Genomic DNA, 14,133 nt, shown 5'->3' with positions numbered 1-14,133 from the left:
AGCGTACTGGCGCTGAGGATCGCGATGCTGAGCGCCCTCCATATGCAGCCACTGCAATAGCAACACAAAAAGAACCAAACTTCCATACGTTGTCAACCATGAGACTACAACCTGTACTCGTACATCCATTATGTATATTCCCGTAAAGAGGAGATATTTTACTGAAAAGTCGCCTGCCCGGTGTCGGCGAAGAAATAAGGTATAGCGGTGGTTGTGTTCTTCCAAATTACAGTGCAGTGTTCCTTAGGACATGTCCGAAGGAATCTAGCATCGTAATTCGGAAGATCACAAGCATTGCAGTATCGTAAAAATCTTCAAAGTCAGTGATAGACATAAAGCAGTGTCCGAAATCGTACTAAGTGCCTTCTCAGAAAATAATTTTGGACAACTAGTTAAGGAGCCCACTCGAAGTGTAAATGGCTGCGAAAACATACTTGACTTATTAGCAACAAATACTCCTCGACAAATAGGGTACATAATGACGGACACAGGGATTATTGACTACAGGGTTGTTGAAGATGGACTGAGTACCGTAACATCCAAACCCTCCAAAAATATACGCAAAATGCGTCTATTAAACGAAGCAGATAAACGTTCACTTGACACCTTCCTAAGAGACAGTCTTCCCTAGCTCCAATCTGACTACGTACTAGTAGACCAGATGTTGTTTAAGTTCAAAGAAATAGTATCGACGGCAGTTGGGAGATATATAGCAGATAAATTAAGGTAGGAACACTGTTACAGAAGCAGAGCTAAAAGCATGCCAAATTTAAAAGAACGCAAAATACCCGAGATTGGCGAAGTATTACGGAAACTCGAAATTTAGCGCGAACTTCAGTGCGATATGCTTTTAACAGAGTCTCAAAATCAGGCAGAAAACACAGAGGCAAACTGGTCATATTTAAAGCACACCAGTGGCAAGATGCAACCTACAATACTGGCCATTAAAATTGCTATACCACGAAGATGACGTGCTACAGACGCGAAATTTAACCGCCAGGAAGAAGATGCTGTGATATACAAATGATCAGCTTTTCAGAGCTTTCACAAAATGTTGGGGCCGGTGGCGACACCTACAATGTGCTGACATGAGGAAAGTTTCCAACCGATTTCTCATAACAAACAGCAGTTAACCGGCGTTGCCTGGTGAAACGTTGTTGTGATGCCTCGTGTAAGGAGGAGAAATGCGTACCATCTCGTTTCCGAATTTGATAAAGGTCGGTTTGCAGCCTATCGCAATTGCGGTTTATCGCATCGCTACATTGCTGCTCGCGTTGGTCGAGATCCAATGACTGTTAGCAGAATATGGAATCGGTTGGTTCAGGAGGGTAATACGGAACGCCGTGCTGGATCCCAACGGCTTCGTATCACTAGCAGTCGAGATGACAGGCATCTTATCCGCATGGCTGTAACGGATCGTGCAGCCACGTCTCGATCCCTGGCTCCACAGATGGGGACGTTTGCAAGATAACAACCATCTGCACAAACAGTTCGACGACGTTTGCAGCAGCATGAACTATTAGCTCGGAGACCATGGCTGCGGTTACCCTTGACGCTGCATCACAGACGGGAGCGCCAGCGACGGTGTACTCAACCACGAACCTGGGAGCACGAATGGCAAAACGTCATTTTTTCGGATGAATACAGGTTCTGTTTACAGCATCATGATGATCTCATCCGTGTTTGGCGACATCGCGCTGAACGCACATTGGAAGCGTGTATTCGTCATCGCCATACTGGCGTATCACCCGGCGTGATGGTATGGGGTGCCATTGGTTGCACGTCTTAGTCACCTCTTTTCGCATTGACGCCACTTTGAACAGTGGGCGTTACATTTCGGATGTGTTACGACCCGTGGCTCTACCCTGCATTCGATCCCTGCGAAACCCTACGTTTCAGTAGGATAATGCACGACCGCATGTTGCAGGTCCTGTACGGGCCTTTATGGATACAGAAAGTGTTTGACTGCTGCCCTGGCCAACACATTCTTCAGATATCTCACCAATTGAAAACGTCTGGTCAATGGTGGCCGAGAAACTGGCTCGTCACAATACGCCAGTCACTACTTTTGATGAACTGCATGGGCATCTGTACCTGTACACGTCATCTAAGCTCTGTTTGATTCAATGCCCAGGCGTATCAAGGCCGTTATTACGGCCAGAGGTGGTTGTTCTGGGTACTGCTTTCTCAGGATCTATGCATCCGAACAACGTGAAAATGTAATCACACGTAAGTTCTTGTATAATATATTTGTCCAATGAATTTCTGCTTGGTGTAGCAATTTTAAAGGCCAGTAGTGTATATCTTCACTGCACGATGACAGTGATGATGTTATTGATGGCAGTGTTACTGAAGTAGTGTTTCTAAACATGGTTTTCCGAAATTCTTCACAAATGAAGAGAAAATAAATATTCCAGAATTTGAATCACAAACAACTGCCAGTGTGGTAAATTTAGAAGCAGACACCTCGGTGTAGTGAAGCAGCTTAAAACGGTTAAGAATTAGAAGTCCTTAGATCCCTACCGTATGCCAGTCAGGTTTATTTCACAGTATGCTGATACAGTAGCTCAGTACTTCGCAATCATATACAACCGCTCTGTCGTAGAAAGATCCATCTCCAGAGCCTGGAAAGTTACACAAGTCACACCAACACCTAAGAACGGAAATAGGAGTAGTATAATGTATTACCGACTAATATCAGTATTATCGATTTGCGGTAAGATTTTGTAACATATACTGTACTCGAACATCATAAATCACTTCGAAGAAAACAAGTTATTGACAAATGAACAACACGGATTCAGAAAATACCGTTATTGTGAAACACAACTAGCTCTTTATTCTCACGTAGTGATGAGTGCTATCGATAGGAGACATCAGATTGTTTCCATATTTGTTTATTTCCGGAAGGCTTTTGACACCTTTCCTCGTAAGTGACTTCTAATGAAACTGCGTGCCTATGGAGTGTCGCTAAGTTGTATGAGTGGATCTGTGATTTCCTGTCAAAAAGACAATGTATCGTAACAACTGACGGAAAGTCATAGAGTAAAACAGAAGTAATATCTGGGGCTCCCCAAGGAAGTGTTTTAGGTCCCATGATGTTCCTGATCTAAATAGACGATTCAGGACGCAATATGAGCAGCCCCCTTAGATTGTTTGCAGATTATGCTCTCATTTACCGACTTGTAAACTAATCTAATGAACAAAACGAATTACGAAACGTCTTAGATATGCCATCTGTATGGTGTAAAAATTGGCAGTTGACTCTAAATAATGAAAACTATGGAATCATCCACACGAGTACTCAAACGCATTCGCTAAATTTCATTTGCAGATAAAACACAGAAATATAGGAGTTGTGATCTCAACTAAATGCTTAGGAATTAAAATTACGAGTAACGTAAATTGGAACGATCACATAGATCATGTTCTGAGGAAAGCAAACAAAAGACTGAGATTTATTGGCACAACACTTAGAAAATGTAACAGGTCTACTAAGGAAACTGCTTCCACTACGTTTGTCCTCCGTCTTCTAGAGTACTGCTGTGTGCTGTGGGATCCACATCACATAGTATTGACGCAGGACATCAAAAAAGTTTGAAAGAAGGGCAACTCGTTTTGTATTATCGTTAAATGAGGGAGACTGTGCTACAGGTGTGATAAACGAACTGGGGTGGCAGTTGTTAAAACAAAGGCGTTTTTCACTGTAGCAGAACTTTCTTATGGAATTTCAATCACCTACATTCTCTTAAGTGTATGAAAATATTTTGTTAGCGTCCACTTACATAGAACGAAATGATCATCATAATACAATAAGAGCAACCAGAGCTCTCACGGGATGATTTAAGAGTTCTTTGTTCCGTGTGCTGTTCGAGAGTGAACGAAGTAGCTTAAAAGTGGTTCTATGAACCGTCTGTGAGGCTATTCATTGTGAAGTGAAATGTAATCACGAAATGTAGATTTAGACGTTCCACTGTACGGTAGGGGTGCCACGGGTGACAACCAATGGGATCCTGCTATGAAAAGAAATGGCACCGCAGATAATCAGTTCTAGTTGCCGGGCCATTTGGAGGGCGATATTGAAGTTGGTATTTCAACAGTGTCCGGGGTGTCTCCAGACAGGTCTTCGCTGGTCATCGGGGACTGGAATCTCTTTGGTTGGAGTATAATTGTCTTCAGTGATGAGTCCCTCTTATAACTGAACCCTGACGACCAGCAAAGACTTTTCTGTAGCGCCCCAGACAGCAACCAGGAATAATGGTCTAAATTACTATTTCTTTTGATAGCAGACCCCTTTTGGTTGTCATCCATGGCACCCTTACAGCACAGCTGTACTTCGACGTTATTCTGCGCACAGTTATGTTGTCCTTCATGATAACCCAACCTGGGCTTACATTCCCGCAAGGTGATGCCGTACGCACATTATGAGAGGTTCTACTGCTTGCCTTCGTGCTTTCCAAACCCTACCTTGGTCAGCTAGGTCGCCGGACTTCTCCCCAGTTGAGAACGCCTCGAGCATTATGAGAAGGGCCCTCCAACCAGCTAGGGATTTTTACGACCTAATGTGCCAGTTGGACAAGATTTGACACTTTATCCCTGTTGACGACATCCAAAAATTCTTTTAATTAAAGCCAAGCTGTATAAATGCATGCATGAGGGCCACATGTCGACAATTGCGTTATTGACTTGCTCAGTTTGGAAGCTCTTTCTCTAGAATAAATAATCCTGTTATTCTGAAATTGTGACCATTTGAATGTCCGTACATGTACATCACACTTACCGGTTTCCGTCCCATTCGCATTACTCCTTCGTGGTACATCATTTTCTTCTTTTTTTATCTTAGATTGTACAGGGAGATAAAGTATTTAACAAAACACTGAAATGAATACCTTAGTAACTATTATGTGAGCAAATAATTGCTTAACTGGCAAACGAAAAATATCCCTTGCATTAAAGAACAGTAAATGATCTCTATCATCATATCTCATTTGACAGTGATTGTATGTTTGTGTTTTAACGTGTAATTTGGCATGTGAAACAAGGAAGTGATGTACGGCATGTCAATTTCTACGTAAGAGGAGACAGCAAGAAACCCGTAAGTAAAAATTATTTCCAGTTTCGTCATTACAGAGATACATTACAGCATTGTAAATGTTTATATTACAGTAAAGACACCAGAATAATGCAGCAGGTCGCTCATCGCAAACATTACTTCAGAAGACGTCATAGTGCATGAAAAACTAAGTAAATAACTGAAGCACTTCCGAAACACATTTTACTTAAAATAGATAAAAAAATCGCTACGAAGAGCAACAAATTTTGTTTTATAAGTAAATTAACTTTACGATCGATTCATCGTATAGTTAATTTTGAGGTGTCTTTCACTATTACCTAAAATTTGGAAAGATCAAGATCTTTAGAACGTATGTTGACTATATGTTTTACCTGCTGTTGGCAGATGTAGCTCTCAAAATTAGAAACAACGTCAGAAAGAAGTATTTGAATTTTGAAAACTATTTTATCCATTACTGCTTCGTATACATAGAGTGGATTTCATTGAAATATTGTTTAAAAGTATGTAACATTTGTCCAGTATTAAGATTCTTCTATAGAAAGTTTTAACACAATTTAATATCATTACTAACGTTTCAGTCACAGAATTAACTAAGAGAATAAAGCAACTGCTTGTCCAAGTTCAAATCTGCATACAATGGAAAAATAAGTCTTTAAATATGTGTGAGAAACAGAGACGAATATAAATGATTTTTAGTAATTGGAGCTTGCGCTACTAGGCCTTAAAGTGTCTGAAATTTACATGTACATGACGTTACTACCACGGCCGCTGTGAGTGGGATGCGCAGAGCAACTGCACCAATCCTAAGCTTTAGCAACTCAAAAAATTGCCTGTCGTAGGATTCAAGGGAGCAAAATAGCGCTTTTCATCAATAAATATATTATTTTTGCGTTTTTCGATTATTGCCATGCGAACATAAAAGTTATTTGGGGCGCTGACTGTCCATAATTGGAAGAGAGATTAGGAATTTCATGTCAACGAATCTAGTATTTAAGACTTCATTTTCCATTTGAAAAGCTAGATGTAGACAAAAGCTTTTGATACCACTAAATTTAATAGGTTGATACACGACTCATTTCCTTAATCTGAAATAATTTCAATCATTTATTATATTTATTTATTTTTTTGAATATATTATTTAAATGGAATTAATTTGATTCTGAGCGCGGAATATCAGCATACTTTGAACTAAAATCAAAACAAATATTAAACAGGAAACACGTTCCCATAGTTCCGCAAAATTTTACATAACATTACGTAAGTTTTCCCTATTTAATATTATTGTCATCTTCCGCCAAACATCGTGAGAACCGTTAGGTAATGTTAAAATCACAGTTATGCCACTAATGTGTCCATAAATTAATATCAAGCAATAGCTTCTTAACAAAAATTCATTTTTCAGTTTACAAAATTAACTCTCTGACACGAGAAATTTTGTTAAACAGTGCGACCGCAATACTTCCAGGTATAATGTTTATACGTTCCATTAGTAACACAGTAAGTCTGAGTCACTGATAGGTACTTGTTAATAATAAATTGAAAACAATAAAAGTTTAGTATAGCAACCATAATGCGAAAAACTGTTCAGTACAAGAGAACACGACTCAGTAACTGAACAGAAAAGCTGCTAACAATTTACAGGCTTGTGTACCATTTCAGCGCTTTTGTAATAAACTCTGGATCCATTGTCCCTTCTAGGATGGAGACACAGGGGATCCATTACCGAAGCGGAACGCTAAAAGAGGCACTCTTGTGTTGCCGAAAGCTTCCTCGTAACCAATACGTATACCGCAGGAGGAAGGGAAAAGAAACGGTTTGTTGTTAGGTTAGCACTTAACGTTTTGGAAAACTTCCCAGAGCGGTGTTTCTGCAGGGAAGGCACATTTGTTTGCATTAGGATCAAGACGTCTCCTGTGCAAACACGTTGTGCCACTGCTGTGAGCAACTACTGTGCGTATACAATCAGAGAAAATTAGTCCTTCGCTACAATTTTACTAAAGAAGAGTTTTCGTAATGTTAACACTGTTGTCACGACAAAGAAACGAAGTAAGTGTTATGACTTTGTTTTTACTTGATGTATGGAGTATATTAGCCCGTGAATGAAATGTGTAAGTCTTCTTTCTTTTTTGTTTCAATACAGTTGTGAGATAAGATATGAGTAAAGTATTAACATTTTACTTGGTTCAGCTCTAAGCTTGCGTTTTCAGCTTGCCGGGTGTTTTGTTTGCAGCCAAACAAGTGAGTCGCGTAGCCGTTGACTTTATTCAATCAGTGTCGGAAAGTCCCGGCCCCCAATGGCGCTGTAGCGTTATGATTATGAGCTTGCTAAACTTTTCTTTCGTCTTAAAGCATATGCTGAAATTAAAGAGGTTGGAACACTTTTCTGTGTTTTCTTGTTGTGGACTTGTTACACATGTTCTTTACTTGCTGCACTATTGTTTGTTTGGAAAACTAGCCAACAGAAGTGGCTCTACGGTGCGTAAAAGGGACATCGAGCAAATAAGAGAATAAGAATTCTTAAGGAATTACGTACAAGAAAATACTGTAGCACAACAGACGATCGAACACATTTCAGCAAGGAACTGTGCTTTTATTGAAATCCAAAAATTTCATATGCTGGCCCTGTAATATCGCATAGCTTTTCATCTGTCTTAGCTCTATTCATTCAACCTTACTTAAAAGTGTCTTTGATGATTTCAGTCCCATGACAGAGAATAACTGTTCGACTTTTAGGCCTGTATGAACTTACATTTAACTCGAGCTTTTACTGAGAACAGCAGTAGCCAATGGAATTGGTTTATCCCAAAGTTTAAAATTTGTGTGCTATTACAGATGCCTGTCCTAGCAAAAAACATTGTCTACTACTGCTTATCGTTATAAAAATAATAGATATTGTACTGTTAGGGTACGGGACAGTGTTTTAACTTGACAGAAGACAGCCTTGGCCAGAGTAACACGAGTACAGTACCATGCACATAGCATCAGCAGATAGCTGAAGTTCCGATACACCATTACATAAATATGTCGAAAAAAATCTCTGGACAGACAGATCACTATAAGTCACGGACAGATTCACAGCGTCATTTTAACTGCGAGACATTCCTCAAGATCTCTCAATCGTGTAGTCGTAGACCTATGACAGAATAGCGAGCCAAAATCTAATGCTGCGACTACAATGAATCTCTAATTTCTTAATAGCACTGGAGAACGTATTACCTACTACTGAAGTAAACTAACGAAGTTTGCTTCAATAAAAATAAAAGTCTCCTTCCATACTGTCACAAGTTGATGACCATATAGGTGTTAGCCGATGGTGGTGCTGAAAATATCTAAGAGTAGTTACTCCACACTATCGTCGCCACCAGAATTGTTTGCCATTTATTTAGAATTAAAAATTACAAACAAAAGGAGGAGAAATCAGGCTTTAATGTTCCGTCGGCAACGAGGTCATTAGAGACATATCCCGAACTCATATTAGAGAGGAATGAGGAAGGAAATCTGCCCCTCCCTTTCACCCCTCCCTCCCTCCCCCCCCCCCCCACCCTCGCCGCCACCACCCACTTCTCCCCGGAATTTGTCTTAAACGAATTAGGGAAATCTCGGAAAATCTGAATCTGGATGGTTGGGCGAGGATTTGTACCGTCGCCCTCCAGAATGCGAGTCGCGTATGCTAACGATTGCACCACCTCCTTCTTTTTAAAAAATATTAAAAATATTCTTTTTTACATTTTAGGAAAGACATACAATTGTGAGTGCGTATAACGCTTAGAGACGTAAGAAAGTCATACAGCAACAGTTCAAGAGCATACGTTTAAGCTTACCAAAAGTTCATGCTCAAACATTAGAGCGTCTCGCAACCTATCTCTCTATCTCTTTGGCCACTAAGATAAATATTTTTAACCCTCCTGTTCTGTTCCCTCTTACTATACGAATGCACTGTTCGGGTCAATATGAACCGACATAATAAAATGCTGAAAAAAAACTTCTACTCACATGTATTTTTCGTACAGTTTTAAGCCAGCAACATTGTTGCTATATTAAAGTATGTTGTTAATGATCATAGAGATAATAACAACTGTAATAATAATAATAAACAGGACTTCACTAGAGAAAATTTATTGTTTCAGTATTCATGCGGGGTGTATTAGGAACAAGAGACATTTATACCAAAATGTCATTCTCAACAGTCATCTGTCCGTCTGCCCATATCACTTTTTTCCTTCTTACTCACTGCAATTTGGACACAAGTAGGTGCCGTGTGTTTTGTATACCTCTTTATTACACTTTCCACACAACATGTTTGTCTTATTGTCATTGCTTAAAGGGCAGAACTAACAGCTTGTATGTTTAGTAGAGTTACTTATTGTAACAGATTTAGCCACACCTGCCACTCCTTCAGGGTTTGGTATGCTCCTGACCATTCGCAAAGAATCGTCTGTTCTTGGAAAAAGCTTCCTTGATGCAATATGCTCTGCAATCAGTGACTTTCCAAGTTCCTCCAAAGATATTTTCTTTCTAGTCAATTTTGTTGCATTCCAGTTAGAGTCAATCGAAGTCCACAAGACATACGCATTATAAGCAGCAACATGAAGAATATTGTAGAAAAGAGTCATAGGCCATCTATTGCTTTCTCGTTTGCGTGTGTATATGTACCTGTTAGCTGATCGAGTGTGTCTACAGCCCCTTTGGTTGGATTATAATCTAAAATCATTTTTATCTTCTTATTAGTCCTGTCACTTATTTCTCCATCATGGTGAAGAGTGCTCATTAGTATAACATTCTTATTTCTCTTAGGAATGTAATTAACCACAGTTGTGGCATTTGTGAAGTAAAATGAAGGGCTATTAAAGTCCTTGTTTGTAATTTTTTGTGGATGCTCTGGACTATTTTTAGATGTGGTTCCGGACATTGTTATTTTACTTTTCACGAGGAGCTGTCCCAAATTTTATGGCGTACAAAATTTTCACTTTTCTCCTTTCCTTTATAAATTAGGGCTTTTAGTACGTATGAAGAACTGCTGTCACACTTAGTCCATATTTTGATCAAATATTTTGCTAGTTTTCTCGGGATCGTACTGTTTAAATGGACAACAGTCTCTAAACCCTACCAGCTGCTTGCCACCGGTCAAATTTTCCCCTGGATTATATGGTTTAGGAGGGACTTCTAACCATTTTTCCGAGATACTGCGAATTGTGGCGAGTTTATCAGTACGTCGTCTTTTCTCTCTTATGAATTTCTTATCAAACCGCCAGACGTGCGATGTTTCACACAATGTTTGTAGAGTAATGGTTGCTCTAAATATGTTCAGCCCAGTATCCTTATCCCTAAACTTTTTGTAGATTACTCATGTGAGCGACATAACCTTCAAGGAATATCGTTGTATGCGTGAAAAGGACAATCATCAATGTTTGTCCATTATTTACCGTAAAATCGTTGGCCCTCAATATCAGACTTGGCCCTCAATATCAGACATCTCTATTTCCCATTCTGAAGTACCGTAGAAAATAATACTGCAAACGAACATTTTAGATCACTTATTCTACTGTTCGCATACCTGGTGATTCCCGGGGCTCTCCTGATGATGTTCGAAGCAGGTAGGCGGCCGTGTTGTGCTGATGGTTGCCAGTACCGTTCTACGATCCCGTTTTTAGAAATAGAAGTCTTACGCTACTTTGAACAGGCTGTGGACTATCGTCAGTGTCATCAAACTATCGCTTTCAGATGAGTTGCTGACGTGATCTTCGAATTCGGAAAGTGATCCTTCGTCTGTTGAGCTATTTACTAATTGTTCCAACTCAGTGTCAGTCATTGATGTGGTCGCCATGATTTCACAATTGAGGCAGATCACAAACGATAGAGAACACAAACTAGGCAGAAACAATGGATAATTCGAACAGCTGACAAGTCTTAATTACAAGTCCATTTTTGTAAGCGCAGCGCCTTTGTTGACTTGGCGAATGTTGAGAGCAAGTATGAACAATTGAAGTCATTACTGCTATAAAATATAAGGCTACCAGAATGTATTTGACTTTTGAGTAATCATATTAATTACTTAAGTAACTCTTAAGGTTTTTGACTAGATGACTTAACATAGTTTAAAACTTTTTTAACCACATACTACCCTTGGATTTTTAGGCAAATTCGCAAATGTGTCTTAAAGTTATTGTGATATTTAAATAATAAGAAACGGAGTTTATAACCATTTCGGGTCATGCAGACCCGAACAAAACAGTAGGGTTAAAGAAAGATTTACTGATCAGCCAAAACACCACAATGTTGGATGCCGCCTGGTGGCGTTGCGGGCTCGTGATGCAACAGCATGATAAGGGGAGAAAACACGGACAAGTGAACACCCTAGCTAAGATAGATATGTGCTGCAAACAGGGAAATCCATTGAGAAAAGCGACTTTCATTAAGGGCAGATTATTATTACGCAGAGCCTGAGAACTGGTATCTCAAAAATGGCGAAGCTGTTCGAATGTTTACGTGCCACTCTCGTGAGCATTCATGGAAAGAGGTAGAAGGACAGTGAAATTACCACTAGGTGAAAAATGGTTGGACGTTCACGAATCTTCACGGAACGTGGGGTTCCATGCCGAAAGATCACAAGTGTTTAGGAGCACACCGTGCATTGTACATCGTTGAGCATGGAGCTCCGAAGCAGAACACACCTGTGTGTTCACATGTTGACCCAGTGACATCTTCAGTTATGACTGCAGTGAGCACAGGACCATCGGTCTTCGACAGTCGATCGACGGAAACGTATCGCTTCTGCGGGTGAACTACATTTTTGCTACACTAGGTCACAGGTCTTTTCACAAACGCAGCCATCGAGGTGAACGGCGACTCAAAACGTGCAGCGGGCCCTCGACGCAAGCTGGTGAGAGCAGTATTATGCTGCAGGAGACGTTCTCCTGCGCAGTAACTGAAGACAAGCTGACAGTAGCGAACCACCTGCCTTCCTTTACGCTTGATGTCTTTCCCGACGGCGATGTGACCTTTCAGCAGTACAATTGTCCACGTCTGGGAGCCAGAACCGTGCTACAGTGGTTTGAGGAGCATTATAGTGAAATCACGGCAACCAAATTCGACTGATGTAAGTCCTATGCAACCCATTTTGGACACTATGAGGAGCCATCACCGCTCACGGAAATCAGCTGCCCGTTATTTACGCGAATTAAATGACCTGTGCGTAGACGTCTGATGGAAAATACCTCCACAAACCTATCAACTGATGTTCGGATCCCTGATACGGGCTCGTGGTCGTGCGGTAGCGTTCTCGCTTCCCACGCCCGAGTTCCCGGGTTCGATTACCTGCGGGGTCAGGGATTTTCTCTGCCTCGTGATGACTGGGTGTTGTGTGATGTCCTTGGGTTAGTTCGGTTTAAGTAGTTCTAAGTTCTAGGGGACTGATGACCATAGATGTTAAGTCCCATAGTGCTCAGAGCCATTTGAACCATTTTTTGAACCCTGATACGGCAGAAACGGTGATGTACTGCATTCCAAAAATAAGCTATTAAGCGGGATGTCATAATGTTTTGGTTCATCAGTGTATTTATGACATATCTTAGTCTTCAAATGTTCGAGCCATTATCTTTAAGCACAGTTAAACGATGGGGAATCATTAGGTTGTACACTGCTGGAAACATAATACAGGCAGAGCCCTGAATTCATTATAGACTACACAGAAAGATTCACGCCATTGGAACTGTTAAAACCTCTTCCAGGATAATACGGACTCTTAGGAATTAAAATCGGAATGCACGTGAAAAGTTGATAATTCCATGCAACTGGTGTTATCCTGCTGGGAAACAATTTCACAATACCATTCGAAACTAGTAGTAGACTCAAACTCTACCCTTCACCTACAAGCTGGCGGGAAAAAGGAAGGGCTGTAAGGTTCTATCTTTATTGTTTTTTGTGGAAACTATATTCAACTGATGAGTTGCAGGAAGTTAATAAGTGTAATGTAAGCATACAGGTGAGGACTGTAGATACCACTGTTCACGTCACAGTTCGCTACAGATGCCTGCTCAACAATCACCCTGCAGCACCGGTAATTGAAGCTGATACGTGCTACCACAACTGATGGAAAATGCAACACTATTCTAATTACACTCGAAATTGTGGTGAAAAAACAAGCACTCGTAATGAATAGGTCATAGTGCACACATGTACCGTGGAAAATAGTCGTGCTAAATGATTTCATTGGGTGCAGTAGTTGAATGTGCATTCTCTTTTATGTATGATCACGAACTCCCGAAAATTAGAGGCCCTCTTACTTCCCCTCATCTGTTTCCTTCCATCCCTCCCTCTCCTTCCACCTACGGGGTGACACAGGCTTTTTCAAATGGAAAACTGCTACTGCTGAGCGCCTCACGATTTTTCTGTGGTCCACCACCATTCCACTTGATGACGAAAGGCAGTCAGCCCGCCTTGAGGCGATGGTACTTCACCAACACAAAGGCATGTAAACCCAAATAATCAATAGGAGATAAATGAAAGCTACCCTGCCACACAGGCAGCATCCAGTCGAGACACAGCTGCCTAGCGCTACCACCCACTCAGATATGCTGTAGCATTCCCCACACAGCCGTACACAAGTGACTGCCATTCCTAGGAATGAAAAGAATTCACTGTAACAATTGTATTTAACATCAATGCATGTCTTACAATCGAGCATCTATTAAAAATAAAAGCACAATCATGATGTTAATAAATGTCCTCTTTCCATTAAATAGGCACAATTCAATTCAATTATACATAATCAAAACTCCCCAACATCACGCTATGTATCCCCTATACACTTCCACCCAGTGTAAAACAGGGATAACGAAACTTCCACTATTTTGCTGCAAAAACTACCGATCACTGCAGATTATCCTCATTATTTCTAAACTGTCACCGGAGTAAAGGAAGAGTGAGAATTTAAACTCAGAAGAAAAAATCTATATTATGCAATTTATTTCAGCTTGATGGACAAATGACACTGCGTAAGAGTGTCTGTCACATTCATGTTAGTGCCTCGAAATTAACTCTCATGCACGTGAAATAACATT

Source organism: Schistocerca serialis, chromosome 3 (assembly GCF_023864345.2).
Source record: "Schistocerca serialis cubense isolate TAMUIC-IGC-003099 chromosome 3, iqSchSeri2.2, whole genome shotgun sequence".
In the NCBI taxonomy this organism is placed as follows: domain Eukaryota; kingdom Metazoa; phylum Arthropoda; class Insecta; order Orthoptera; family Acrididae; genus Schistocerca; species Schistocerca serialis.
This window is presented reverse-complemented; position numbering follows the sequence as displayed.